The sequence below is a fragment of the Perognathus longimembris genome, chromosome 4 (genome assembly GCF_023159225.1).
Source record: "Perognathus longimembris pacificus isolate PPM17 chromosome 4, ASM2315922v1, whole genome shotgun sequence".
Classification (NCBI taxonomy): domain Eukaryota; kingdom Metazoa; phylum Chordata; class Mammalia; order Rodentia; family Heteromyidae; genus Perognathus; species Perognathus longimembris.
Window position 1 is genome coordinate 71932605 of NC_063164.1, and position 14697 is coordinate 71947301.

The 14697-nt window shown below is 34.4% G+C and overlaps 1 protein-coding gene and 1 non-coding gene across 7 annotated transcripts in view; one reads left to right on the plus strand and one right to left on the minus strand.

Moving 5' to 3' along the window:
• Window positions 1–14697, minus strand: part of Mbd5 (methyl-CpG binding domain protein 5) — a 352039-nt gene that overhangs the window by 281223 nt on the left and 56119 nt on the right. The window lies entirely within an intron of this gene.
• LOC125351007 lies at window positions 9540–9643 on the plus strand. The gene has a single exon (XR_007210901.1). It is a non-coding gene; the product is annotated as a U6 spliceosomal RNA (small nuclear RNA).

The following is a 14697-nucleotide window of genomic DNA, read 5'->3' on the forward strand; positions in this document are numbered from 1 at the left end:
CATGGACTCTATGGTCTCCCTTATAGGGAATAATTAGCACAGGTTTAGGCAAGTCACAGCAGAGGATCACAAGAGCCCAAAAGCTATACCCTTATGATCACATAAGATGATGCTAAGTGAAATGAACTCCATGTTATGGAAACGATTGTTATGTCACAGTTGTAACTACTTTCAATGTCCCATGTGTATCTGTAGCTTCTACTAATGATGATGTTCTTGTATCACCTTCCTGTGGTTCTATCTACACTATCTCTGTATCTTATCTGAGTATATTGGTTTTTTTTTTTTTTGGCCAGTCCTGGGCCTTGGACTCAGGGCCTGAGCACTGTCCCTGGCTTCTTCCCGCTCAAGGCTAGCACTCTGCCTCTTGAGCCACAGCGCCGCTTCTGGCCGTTTTCTGTATATGTGGTGCTGGGGAATCGAACCTAGGGCCTCATGTATCCGAGGCAGGCACTCTTGCCACTAGGCTATATCCCCAGCCCCTTATCTGAGTATATTGGAAACCGTGTATACTGGTATTAGAACTAGGAAATTGGAAGGGAATACCAAAATCGAGAGACACAGGTTAAAAAAAGACAAACAACTACCAAAGCAATACTTGCAAAACTGTTTGGTGTAATTGAACTGAACACCTCATGGGGGGAAAGGGAAGTGGGAGGCGGGAGGGGGGAATGAGGGACAAGGTAACAAACAGTACAAGAAATGTATCCAATGCCTAACGTATGAAACTGTAACCTCTCCGTACATCAGTTTGATAATAAAAATTTGAAGAAAAAAAAAAAAACTTCAAGCCAGAAATTGCAAGTGACTCTATATTAATAGTATTCTTACACTGTCCTCAGGCATATAATAAAAAGAAGTATGAACATTTTATGGAAAATTGACATTCATCCTAAGTTATCAAAGTTTTTCACAAGTATTTTCAGAGAAACATGAGTAGATCAAGATAGAAAAAAATCACATAAGTTTACTGAAAAAGACATTGTGTGAAATAAATTCATAATAGAGTCTTTCTAAGACAACAGCTAGTATTAGAATTACTACATACTATACATATACTATAAAAGTAAAACAAATGCATTTAATACGTCTCAAGAAATACAGAAATTAGAGATATAAATGTGAACTCTTGGGAAAGAATAAATTTTCTAAAAATGCAAGTTTCATCATCAAAGCAAAAAGACAATCAGTGGATCAATTAACTGAACAGTTCCTCAAATATACCTCAAGAGAAAATTGGAGAATAGGAATGGTGAACGGCATAAATTATGCTAAAACTAGTCTTAATGTGAAAACAGGCCAGAAAACAATGTAAAAGAAAGTAACCTTAATCAGAACTGTAGCAAAAAGAAGTGAAGGCTACAGTGGAAGACATGATGATGACAAAATTTCAGTATTTGGTGAACAGCCTCAACTTTTAAAATTCAAGAATCTCAGTGAGCCTAATAAGAATAAAAACAATTTAATAGCTATCTACCATCCATCATAGTAGAATATTAAAAAATAGTAAAGAAAAAGACAAAATGTTGAGAGCAGATGTTCAAAGAACTGATAGCATACCTTCAAAGGACTGAAAGATGTTTCCGAAAGAAACAGTAAGATCCAGAAGACAGTGAAATTAATACCTTCAATACATTAAAGGAAATTCACTCAAACCCTAGAACTATGACTATAAAAACTGCTTCCAAGAACAGTGAAATAGGACTACTTAGAGATGGACAAAAACATAGAGAAATTATTTCTCAAACTTCCCCACTGAATACACTTTCAAGCAAAAAAACAAAAACCAGATAGATCTGAAATGATAGAAGAATAATGCAAAAATGGTAAATATGTGGGTAAATGTAAGGGATATTAACATTTCACAAGACACAATTACTTCTTATATAATTAAATGAACAGACATTAAAAAACAGAGGAAAGAGTGGTCAGTTAAAAGGTTCAGGTTTAAGGTTGTTTTGCTAGGCACTGAAAGTATGCACATATATGTTGAGAAGAATATATGATAAAAATTTTAGGATAAGTAAAAACAGAGTAAATTCCAAGCTGTTAGAATTAAAAACCATGAGTGAAAAAGAAAAAGAGAATAATGAATTTTTAAACAGCAATAAAAAGACAACAAAGAAAAAACAGTCAGGGAAAGAAAACACAAAACAAAATGCCACACAGAACACAAATGAGTGTAATAACAGAAACAGTAAATATATGATTCAGAAAAATATGACAATTGTCAGGCTGACTTACAAAAAGGACACCAGAGCCACTTGGATTAATGTACCACAAATAATGAACTCAAGACTTTTGACTCCTGGAATTCAATTTTGTATGAATGGGTGCTCCACAAAATACCTATAAATTGATTCACATTCATTTTTATGCATGTATTTCACTCAACAAAGGCTTTAGTACCTACCAAGTAAGTATTTGGCACAAGATTAGGTACTGATATACCAAAATGAAGAACATATACCAAGCTTTCGGTTCAGTTGAGCGAGAGATTGTTAAATGAATGAATGGAAGCATCATGACAGATGTTTGCACAGGGTAACTGAGATATATTCACAGAAGAGTAGTTTCTTAATCCAAAAGGAAGAGATCAAAGAACACTTCCTAAAGTGATCAATTCTAAGCTGAAGGTTACAGAAATTAGAATCCAATGAAAGGGAAGAATAGAATGGCCACTTCAGGACTAGAGAGTGTTAACAGTAGGGGACTGCTGTCTAATATCCTTATTGTCTTCACAAACCCCTAAACCATACGCGTACTTGACTGAATCAGTTAAACATGGTGCTTAGCATGAAAATGATTTCATAAGAAGCAGTATTTTAAAGTTGCTAACAAATGATGTGGAAAATGAGTTTTAATGATGATTATTAATATGTTTCCTAACTTCAGCAAGGATACTTTATTTGAAATCAAACCTCAGAGATTCATTTTTCACTAAAATACAATTAAACATGAAGATAAATGCCTATCTTGCTTCAGTTTCCCATGTACTGGCGTAGCTGCAAATTACAAGAAGGCAGAGAATCTTTGATGGAATGGGTATGTTGAGCCTTTGATCCAGAAGAGAAAAGGCACTTCATTAATTTCTGACACCGCGTTTCCAAAACTATGGTTCCATATGATAACTCTCCACCTTAGCATGTATCAAAACACCAATAGGCTTTATGTCCTTCTGAAAAGATTTCTTTTCTGAAGTCTAAGTCATTTTTCTTCCCATATGAGAGACTTTTGGGGAGCCTTTTTTATATCATAGTTCTATTTTTTCTATGATGCTAGAGACATGAACCCATGAGGCACTAAAACAATAAAGAGTGAAGCTTTGGAAAAACTTTGAAAAAGCTGCACAGTTTTTAATTACACTAATTTTAGTCTCTGTGAGAATTCTGACCTTGCTCTTAGAGATATATGTTACCCTAAAGAAGAAGAAAAAAAACTGACGAAAAACAAAATGGAATAAGCAGTATTTAGCAACACAGTGGGAGTTGTGTTAGGCTTAGGCACAATAAGGAAAAAACAATACAAGTGGACAATGTACTTTATTTTCTTCACATTGTTTACATGGATAGCTGACAAATTTATTCTAAGACAATATTTTGATTTCTTACAGAGTTGGTAATATTTTCTTACAGGCAACTTTTTTTCTGATTAAATTTTTCCATTTATCTTTTCTTGGTGAGTTAGAATGTTCTAGACTTGTACAACATATAATAAATTATGCTTTTTATAGTTTCACTTGCCTACTCTTTTGGGTGTAACAAAGATCTTAAAAAGTACAAAACATTTAATCTGCTACTGAAGACTGTGAGTTCCCAGTAGAAAAAAATGCTCTGCTTTCTTAAGTCATCTACTATTTCAACAAGTGGCCTTTATAACAGTCCAGAATGAGTATACATCTAGCTGGGTAAGACAAGCAATCTCATTCTGACCATTCATAAATGTATTCCTAAATAAATTCATAAATCAGAATAAAAATAGGTGAAGATTATCATAGAGATTTATAATACAGTTAAAAGAACACAGAATTTGGTGTCAGGCAGATTTATCCTGCAATACTACTGTAAACACTGTCACAGGTATTTAACAGATAGGCCATTGATTTCTTCCAGCCATATTTTTTCCCTGTTAGAGAGAAGAACATACATGCCATTGAATTTCAGAAAACTCAATGAGGTAAACAATATACAAAACTTAAAAAGACAGTATCTCTTACTACCTTTTCAAACCAAGTTTTAATTAATGTGCCTTTACTTAATGTACCTTTAATTAATGGCCTTTTACTTTCCCCTTACAGATCAGTGTTTCTGGGTGGAAACAACATCTTGTTTAACTTCTAGTATAGTTTGTCAATTTTCCTCCAATATTTTTGAGGCAAAAGAATGAGACTAGAACAGCAAAGCTGATATAGGGAATAGATAGAGGTAGTAGAGGTTTGGCTAAAACGGTGGAGCATGTGCCTATCAAGGGTGAGGCCTAGAGGTAATTTGTCACAAAGCAACTTCTTAACATTGATGTAAGCAGTGCTGCTTTTCTATACTCTCACAGCTATGATGAACTGATATCTCTGAAACTATGAGCCCAAACAAATCTTTTCTTTTTAAACTCTTTGAGGTATTTTTCACAATGATAAAAGATAACTAAATTAATTGTACTTCATCAAGATGATTGATATTACTCTTAGACAGACATTATTCTCAGTGAGCTCTAGGGCCTTTTTCTCCAGTATTGGTAAGGAGTTGTAATTTTCCCAAGCATTCCACTATGGCAAAGGTAATACAATGTAACTTTGGAGCTAAGTCATAAAGAGGACAAAAATTCTACCTTTTACCTTATTTGAGGCAATTCCTCTGAGGACCTGGCCATCATGGAAGCATGGGCAAGTACAAACTAGCCTATGCAAAAACAGTAAAGTTAGCCTTTTTTTCTGATAGGAATCGAAATCCCAGTCAAGTTAATAAAAAACAACTACTTGAGATGTGAATCAACAATGCTCCCAATGTTTTGACTTCACAGCTTCTTCAAAATGGGAATATAGGCTTTATGCAATGAGCAAACTATCCTCAATTTATTCTGTCTGAATCCCTCACTCAAAATTTGTAAATGAAATTAATAATCTGTAATCACTAATGGGGGGGTCATGTGATAGGCAGCATTAGATAGCTGAACTATACAAGAAAGTTTGAGACTTTGATATTTGAGGGTCGCAAGTTGAAGTTTGTACCTGTAGATCTCACTATACTTCTGACAAGATGGAAGGGGAAGTCAACAAAATGAGATAGTAATTTCCTTTTCAGTCAATAAATGGCTCTTTTCTTTTTCTTGCTTTAACAACAGTACACTGTAAATATTCCAAGGGCATGGAACATTTATAGTTCCCAGTATCCGAAAATTAACCTTTGACCTCCATTTGACAAATTTTCACTCTTCTGAAAGGCTTGGGACTCACCTGGAATGTAACATTCTCTGAAAAATCCTTGTTAATTAGACTTTGGTGAATTTTCAACACTATATTCCAGTTGTGCTGTTTCAGTAGGCTGTAAGTTTCCTGTGCACATGAGTTTCATTGAGTACCTTTCTTAAAACAGTATTTAATAAATATCAATTGGATAAATGAAAATATTAGTCAATAAATGCTCTTTTTTCACCTTTACTTTGCTGAAAGGCGCATAGAGAATACAATTCAGAAAACTGGGGAAAACAGATATTCAGAAATTACAGGATAATGACTAGGTGTCACGAGATTCAGGTTTAAGTTTTGGTCATTTCACTCAGTAGTTGTAAGGCCATAAACGTATTACTTTGCATTAGTACTATATTTGAAACGAGACATGTGCATCTTTGCCTAGGGCATGGCTTTTCAATCTTAACTTCCTGGCATTTTGGAGTGCACAGTTCTTTCTTATTTTGGGGAGTCCTGCCTTCTATGGATTCTTAGCAGCATTATTCATCTCTACCCATGTAGATGCAATACCCCGAATCCCTCAGGCCTATTCAGTCAAAACTATCTATACACACTGTCAAATATTCCCTAAGATGACCAGCATCTAAGAATTGCTGCTTTAAAAAAAGGAAGACATGCTGGTGATTGTGGCTCACTCCTATAATCCTAACTATGAGGTTGAGATCTGAGGATCATACTTTGAAACTAGTACTGAAAGACAAAGCCTCAGAGACTAGAAAAATGCATTGCTCCCAATAAGTAATTCATAATTATTATACTATGCCACACACTTTAAAAAGTAGTAATTAAAGGTTCTCACCTTTTATGAGAAAAATGTGTTTTAAGTACTTGCAACTGAAGTTGTCAAAATATACCTAACATTACTATAGAACTTTAATGTTAACTAAATCAAGTAAGTTTTTTACTTAAATACAGACTGTATGTGCACTAAGGACATTAATAATACCAACAAGAATACTGTAAGTCATTCCCCAAGGAATTAGGTTTTTATTTTGTACTTCTTTTAAGATTTGATGTACAAAAACACCAGGAAGTTGTGTGTGTGTGTGTGTGTGTGTGTGTGTGTGCATGGCAGTCCTGGAGTTTAAACTCAGGGGCTCATTATGTGCTAGACAGTTTGTCTACAACTGACTCACTCTCCTAGCTGAAATGGTATTTCATAAAGGGAAAAATTGTTCACTTCCAAATTCTTCTTATAATGCTATCTTAGTATTCAACGTTTAGGAATTTGTAAATGAATATTTTTTGACAAACAACATATTCCAGCTGTTAAGAAGGATTTGCTGAATTTGGATTTGTTAATTGTGATCCAACACTCTCAAGTGATTAGGCTAGGAATAAAATTAACTTTGTAATGGCATTCAGTGAGCAAAAAGTAATCACAATTTTCTTTATTCATTTATTATTTATACTGTACTAGCTTACAATAATTTAAGATGATTCACCTGGCCTTTAAATACTAGAGTTATACTAGAGTGTAGGAAAAGCACAAGCTTTTGGAAGCAGCAACACTGAAGTTTGCATCCTATTTCTTCAGCACAGTACCTATAGAACCTTGGTCAAGTCACTTACATTACTCTTAGAATAGTAAATTCCATACTTATTAAGTTGAATGACTCCTTGTATCTAGCTTGTGGCTAGACCTCTGTTAGCTACTTTTCTTCTTCTACCCAAATGTTTGATTAGATTTTTAGAAACTAAGACTCCTGGTTTATTTGTTTTTAAATTTATTTTCTAGTTTTCTTAAGCAAGAAAGGTGAGATAGCTTTTAGCAACTACCTTTTCATGTGGTCAGATCACTATATGTAATTAGATACTACTTTCCTTATGACAATGATTTCACGGAAATCTGTGAAGAGTTTTTGTAGAAGACATCGACATTAAACTGATACATAGCAAACAGGACACAGCCATCCAAAGACTTAATGGAAGAATCTTCTCAGTGGAGATAATAACTTGCATAAATGTCCTGAGCAGGAACAAGTTTGGTATATTAAATATTGAAAGGTAAATTTAGATTATTAAAGGTACCCAAATCTATCATGTTTTGGGGGTCAGAGTAAACAATTTGGAAAGTTTTATGCAATAAACATGCTTTTAGTATAAAATAAGTTAAAATGTTCTGTCAGTAAACATAGTAAATATAACAATCTGTTGATGTTCTAGCTATAGAAAGTCACACCATACAAATATACTTAATATATATTTAACTATACACATATATATTATATATATATGTCATCAAATGATAGTGCCAGAAGCAAAAAGACATAGTCTAAGAAACTCTAGGTAGTCTACACAAAAGAACCAGCCATACAAGTCTCTGTCATTTATAATTATGTGATTGAATGTACGTCTTTTAGGACCCCTGGACCTCAGGTTCCTCATAAATGAAAAGGAATAGAGCAAAAATTATTATGAACATTAAATAGGGTAATAAATATACAGGGTCTAGAAGTTGCTGTATGATTATGGTAGTTTCAACTTACAAAATGATCCTCTACTATATGTGTAAATAGATGAATATTTAATACATTTAGACAGTATCATTCTTTAAAATTTATGGGTCTATATTTTAAACCAATATAAAAGAACCTATATAGAAAATATTTTTCCATTTAAAGTGTAAGATTCATACAGCTACAGATGTTAAAAATGTACTGAACTTTCTATTCCAAATATATTGTAAAGATCAATTTTAAATCTCCACAAAAAAGTTGTTTTTAAATGTTTATTTGTTTTTGAGCAAAAAAAATGGAGCAAACTACAAAAAACCTTGCACATCAAACGTTACTCAAGAAAAGACAGTTGTCTATAAAAATAAAAAATTACCCCATCCACATGAATAATACAAATAACAATCAAAATAATTCTCTTCATCTCTCATGAAGTTCTGAATGCTGTTTTTCATCATTATTAGCAGTAAAGAATCATTATTATTCTTTTGAAAACAAGATTGAGAAGACATAGAGGAGATTCCAATGAGTAACTGAAAATTAATGGTAAGATAGAAAGATAAGAATCTAATCTTGTATATTTCCAAACAGGTATAATTACTGCTGTTATAAATTGGAATGGATTAAGGTAAGGCAGCTTCTGGGATCGTAACAAGAAAAGAATAATAATAATGAAGCTAGGAGAGTGAAAAGAACCTATCTCCTGAGGGGCCTGGTGGTAAATATAACAGCAACACTTGGGATGCTAAGGCAAGAGGATTTTGACTTCAAGGCCAGCCTAAAGCTTCCATCCTGGCTCCACTTTGGCCCTTAGGTAAAGGCATCTCATCTGTTTTTGGGGTCTTCAATAAGTTGGGGAAAAGTATGTCTTAGACATCATGTGACGACTATGATAGTGGTATGTTTCTGTATATCCATTGTGCCATAGGGTATAGTTTAACAATAGTCTTTTTTAGGTGATGACTCCAGAGTCATTTGACTCTATTATTAATTGCCTACAATTGCTCTCACTAGAAAGAAACCCTTTGGATGAGGTACTTTTTTAATAAAATACATTTATACATCTATCTAGCTAGCTAGCTCTCTATCTATCTATCTGGTACATGTTTTGCATATGATACAGCAAGAATTATACACATTGATATTTTTCCATTGGAATAAAAGAATGTTCACATATGAAAAATACAAAGCCTATAAAAGCCTTCCATGAGCATAGCTCTGGATTTTCCACCAAATGTATTTAGTTCAAGTTAGGATTTGATGTTTGAATACCTAACTCTTAATTTTTCCTTATTAATAAAGATGTAGATATTTTTATCCCCACAATATTTTGGAGTTTAGAATTTTAGATAAGAGTCAATGGACACTTATTTGTACTAATAAGATCCTATTATCTCAACCTCATCTCAGAGAGGATTCATGGTTCCATTTACAAAAGAAATCTGGAGGCTTATTAACTAGTCAGAGACTAAGGTACAATAGTTGCACAGATTTAAAAAGTACTGGCTATAGGTAACTGCCCAAGTGCCTGAGGATTCCTGTACAATTTTCAAGTGTCTGAGTAATGAGGAAAAAAATCCAAAGTTCTTTTGGACTTGACAGAAAATGCCATTATTCCGGCTCTCTTTGGGAGCACATATACTAAAATTGAAATTGACACAAAAGATTAGTATGGTCCCTGCACAAGGATGACATGCAAATTCATGAGGCATTCCATATTTTTGTGGAGCGTACTGGATATTGATGAAAGTGAACTATGCAACTCAAGGGTGGAGATGGGAGGGAATGAACGGGAGAGAATGAGGGAACAGATGACACTATGTGAGAGGAAATATACTTATTACCTAACATATGTAAAAGTAATCCTGCTGTATATTACCTCTAAAGCAACAATAAAGTAAATTAGGAAGAAAAAAAGGGAATGCCATTATGCACAATATGAATTTAGATTGGTTTCTCTGCTACACTCAACAATAACTACCAGTAATAATGATAACAGCAATATCATCATGTATATACATTGACTGCAAAAATGTCCCCAGTTTTTGTTTCCTCCTCCCCAACAAAATGCCCAAACTCTAAGCTAAATTGCTCACTCTGATCATGACTGGCAGGGTTGTTTAAAAAGACCAACACAATTTTATGGCACAGTGGATGCTACCATGGCCTGAGTCAGTCTGCACATTTCCTTCCTTCTCTCTCCTTCCAAACTGACTGCTCTGGTTCAGCTTCATAATAGGAAAGTTGGAATCCATTCCTATCTGATTTATCTAACTTCCCATTTCCTATTGTTTAAAAAAAACAAGGAAAAATGAGTGAGGATAAGAAAATACTATTAGTGAAAAGTATACAGCAGGAGTGTAGAATGCTTAAGATACACTGGAGCAGGAGGGCTCAAAAGTAAAACCACCACCAAAAAATTAAAATGGGAAAATATTTAATAAATTGTACCAAAATATTCAAATAATGTCTTTTCCCTCAAAATATTTTATGGTAAAACACTGTTTTAGGCAAGCCAATTTATAAAAAGTAAAAAAAAAAAAACCAACAACTAAATTGTAATAACTCCAAAGTATACGAAAATCACATACTGAAGATTAATTACTTAGCTCTAAAACATGAAGCCAATTAAAAATACTGTTTTGTTTCTGAGAAAAACTGCCTTGTGTTGTTTTTGGTTTGCTTTCTTATTTTTGCTTGTTTTGTTTTGTTTTTCATACTACTGGGTCAGTACAGGGAATTCTACCTGCTGGGTAAACATTCAACCACTGGAGCTATGCCTCCATTTTTTTGTTTTTGTTATTTGTCAGGTAGAGTTTCAAGATTTTTCACATATGGTCTGGACCAAGATTCTTCACACCTACAGGCTCCTACATGTAACCAGTTCTCAAGTACATACCATGAAGCCTAGTTTGTTGACTAAGATGAGATTTCAAGCACTTTTTGCCCTGCCTAGACTTGAACCATAATTCTTCCAATTTGTGACTTTTGAGAAGCTATTAGAGAAATGAGTCATGTAGCATGAGGCAAAGATTTTAATAGACCAAGTTTCCACTTAAAGATTAATGTCGACATGCTGAAAAGTCTATTTTGAAATAGTGACTTTGAAATTGATGAATATGATACTAAAGTATTTTGAAAACTAAGAGGCAGGAAAATTAGGGTAGATATTTCTTAGATTTTTAAAATCAATGTTATTTATCTTTATGGTTATTATGATACCATTCCTTTTATATATCTGCTTTTAGAGTATTTTTAATTCTACCCAGGCAAAATTCTATAATCCTAATGTAAACATGAATGTTCTAGCTACATATGTCACAAGGAGTTAGTAGTATTTTTATGTAAGAATAAAAATGTGGTAAGGCACCACTAGTTCAGGCCTGCATTCTTAACTACTGATGAGGATAACTCTGCAAACTATGGCTCAAAGCAAGGCACAAAAAACGTCTGGAGAATCTATCTCCAGTTAACCAGCTAAAATGCTGCATTGGAGGTATGATTCAAGTTCGTAGAGCACCAACTATAAATGAAGAGGCTGAGTAAAAGGAGGAGGCCCTGAGTTCAAACTGAGGTACAAGACACACACACACACATGCATACACACGCATACACACAGAGATTATAAATGTCCAAAAAGTTAAATGGTCTATCTAATATTAAGAGTGATATAAGGTCTTAGTATTTGACTTCAAGCTCTGTGTTTTTAAGAACTACATAAACCCGTCTCCAAGACAAAATGACATTCTAAACTGCAAATAGGAAAAATAAGAGATGCAAGAAATATTTCTATGGCATATTTTCAGTCCTTATGTAATCTTTATCTAGAAGGGAAATGTCTCCTGGCACTAAGATTATTGTTATAAAAATATTTTAAAAATAAACTATGTAAACAATGGAAAAATGAGACGATGTACGTATTGGAGTCTTTTTGTTGGTGGTTTTTTTTTGGGGGGTGGGAGTGGGGGACAGTACTGTGGATTTAACTGAAAATCTCCTGTACCTCAAGGCAAGCACTATACCACTTGAGGCATGTCCTCAGTCATTGGGCTTTGCCAGCTTTATTTTCAGACAGACCTTAGGCTACCATTCTACCACTATCTCTACCTCTTGAGTAGCTGGATTACAGATAGGCACTATTATACCAAACAAAACAGAAATATTTGAATAGTTTAAGTTGCAATACAGGACCAGAATGTTTACTTTCTTAGTTTTGAATGAAATACGCTAAGTGAATATTGAATATTCAAGAATAGACATACTTAAAAAAAAGAATAGACATACTTTATTTTGGCAGGAACCATGTTTATATATTTTTGAAAAAGTAACTATGTTAATTATTTCAAATATTACCTGCTGCTTCATCATTAAATAATATTAAAATACAATTAACCCCACCACAAAAAAAATCCTTGTCCATTGCTAGCATATATTTTCTAGTGCTTTAGGAATAATGATAACTATCATGAGCAAATCAAATCAACATACTAAGCTTTGTGGATATGGTTATGTCTATACTGTGATTTTCAGCCAAGATTCCTTAACAAATTTGGGGAAGGTTTGTAGATACTGGGGCTTGAACTCAGGCCTGGGTGCCATTATTTCTTAGGGTTTTTGCTCAAGGCTAGTACTCTTGAACCACTTGAACCATAGATCCATTTCTGGATTTTTGGTGGTTAAACAAAGGTAAGAGTATCATGGACTTTCCTGCTTGGCTTAGAACTGTACTTCTAAGATCTCAGCCTCATGAGCAGTGAGGATGATAGGCATGAGCGACCTGCTACTAGGCACAAACTCTTACTGTATAAATTTCCCTAAGAAAGCAATGTTGCTTTGACTTAATTTACTTGTTAAATTTGCACTGACTGTAACATAACACAAGGTTCTAGGACCTAACACATTTAGGTTAAATTCTTTGTCATTTACTTAGTATATGAATGATCTTGGGATAATGACCATTTCTTAGTTTACTACATTCCTTATATGTTTGTTGTGTATATTACAAAAGGTCATGAACCACAATCTGAACATGGTAGTTATAATTATGAAAAACTTTTATAAAGGATAACGTATTCATTTTGTTGGGAACGTATCAAATGGTGTTGAAATTGTGATACGGCCATAAGCAAAAAAGGAAATATTATTTTACATTCTTTTGAGTGGCACATACAATAAAAGGGTTCTAGAATCCAAATATCCTTTCCTTGAAATCACTTGAAAATTAAAGTACCACTGAACTGCAGGTATTTTATGCTTCAACTGGATAGCAAACTTCATAAGTTCTAGGATTATATATTTGTTTGTTTTAACATATATCCTAACACAACACTGTTCAGGTACATGGTACAAATATCTGATGGAAGACCATAAATAGGTGAATAAAGAAGCGCGTGTCAATCACAGAAGATATATAGAAAGATTAGACTGAATTATAGGAACTTGCTGCTGGTGGCTCATACCTGAAATCATAGCTACTCAGGAGGCTGAGATGTGGGGAACGTGGTTCAAAGCCAGCCTGGGCAGAAAAGTACATCAGATCCTTATCTCTAAATTAACTACCGGAAAGTTGAAAACAGAGCTGTGGCTCAAAATGATGGAGCACTATCACTGAGCATAAAAGCTCATGGACAGCACCTAAGCACTGAGTTCAAGTCCCAGGATAATCACACACATACAGACAGACAGACAGACAGACAGACACACACACACACACACACACACACACACACACAAATACACAAATGAAAAGACAAAAGACTCTAAATCTGAGCAAATTTGAAGAACCTAGTGAATTCAGAGAACCTGGCAAATTCAGAGAACGTAGGGAATTCAGAGAACCAAAAGGAATAAAAACAGAAGATAGGGATGCATGCACTAGAAAATGGAAGACAACACAGAAGTCACTGAATGGATGAGTGATAAGGATTGAAAAGCTCAAGAATGAGTGATCCTGTTCTATATCAGTGTTTAGTTTTGAAGGGAGCAGCACAAGACTAATTTAAAGAGAAGCCTAGGGCTAAAATAGGAAGATTTGCCATCTCATAATCCTTTCTAAAGGATTTTTGAGAAATACCTTTAGTTTTGCATATAAAGAATGAAATTCTTCCTCAAGGAAGAAGTATGGAAGGATACAGTAAGTAAAACAAATGAAGCTTCAGGACTTTAAAAAAAGCAAAATGAACCAAAGTCTAAGAATGATTTTTAAAGAATCATGATAAGCGAAAGGGAACAATGATTATAATATCTATAAGATTCAGATATTTACTTAAAAGATTCATACACTTTTTTTTTTTTTTTTTGCTAGTCCTGGAGCTTGGACTCAGGGCCTGAGCACTGTCTCTGGCTTCTTTTTGCTCAAGGCCAGCACTCTGCCACTTGAGCCACAGCGCCACTTCTGGCCTTTTTGTATATATGTGGTGCTAAGGAATCGAACCCAGGGCTTCATGTATATGAGGCAAGCACTCTTGCCACTAGGCCATATTCCCAGCCCAATTCATGCACTTTCAAGATGGGAAATTACTACAAGTTCGGGGTAATTTGTGTCTTACGATAACCGAACTTTATCCACAAAATGATGTTACCATGTAGTGAGTACTATTTGTGCAGACTCCCATAGAAGGGCACATCACATCATGCACAGAAACATCTGGGAAGCATTCATAGTGGGTGCTGCTTTGGGCTGTGCTTCAACACAAGGTTCAGATTCTAAAACAGGTAGAAAAAAGACCAGGACATAGGGGATGTAGCTGTCACCTCTCTGTCCTACTTAACCTTTCA